Raw genomic sequence first — 1,056 nt, 5'->3', positions numbered from 1 at the left:
CTCTTTCCCTCCCCGCTTCATAGCACTGCCCCTTCAATGTACATCAAAAGAAGTGATTTCTTCACTTTCTGAGTTCCTAGAGAGCTTCAACTGGGATCTCTCTGATAATAATTCTACCATTATGATCACTTTATACTCCTTTACTTGTTTAATCCCTATAGGATTGTGGGCTCCTCCTTGACAGTGTTTTATTCGTATTCCCATCTCTCACTGTTCTTTATAGAGACTAGGCCTGTAATAAGTGTAGAATGAATAAGTGAATCAACAGATAAATATGTAGTAGATATATTAATCCTAACTTCTCTGATACTTTTTCTCTTCCCTGCCTTAGATTTTTAAATGTACTCCAATGAACCTGTTACTAGTGTCTCACTATTTGCCTCCAAAAGGATAAATTATCTGGTTCAGAATCAAAATTGGCTTTCTCTAAAATAAAGGGTTACTAAAATGTCCAGGTGCTTCCAGGCTGCTGAGCACACCTGCCCTGGCTCTCAGGAATTATAGCGGCTGATCAACCTGTCTCAGTACATCTGTCTCCCCATCTTTTCCCCATTTATTAAAATCCTGTTCATCCTTCAAGACTAGCTTAATTTTTAACTCCTCACTCAGTAAAGGCTTTCTTTATCTACCAGATCTGGAAAAATATTTTTCTTTCCTGATCTCTATTACAACAAACTGCTGCTCTCATTCATTTAGCATCGATAATACAGAGACAAGCATTTTGGAGTGAGTATGCTGGTTGAAGTCCTACCTTTGCCACTGCGTGATGGTCAGTTACCTCCCTTGACCCTGAGTTCCCTCATGGTGATAATACACTTTTGCAGTAGGACATCTGGTCTAGAATGTGAGATGAGGACCTGTATACAAGATGCCTGTTCTGATACCTGGAACTTATCGAGGGCTCAGTAAAAGGCAACTGATCTTATTATTTGCACATATTTTATCTCACTCTTTAGAGTGTAAGTTCAAGGATTACATATCTTTTTCAGTAACCTAATATCTAACTTGCTTTTAGAAAATAGGTAAATAAGTGTATATCATATAATGAAGATAATG

Source organism: Lipotes vexillifer, unplaced genomic scaffold (genome assembly GCF_000442215.2).
Source record: "Lipotes vexillifer unplaced genomic scaffold, Lipotes_vexillifer_v1.1 scaffold542, whole genome shotgun sequence".
NCBI lineage: Eukaryota > Metazoa > Chordata > Mammalia > Artiodactyla > Lipotidae > Lipotes > Lipotes vexillifer.
The sequence above is the reverse complement of the archived record's forward strand: the minus strand, read 5'-3'. Positions refer to the sequence as shown.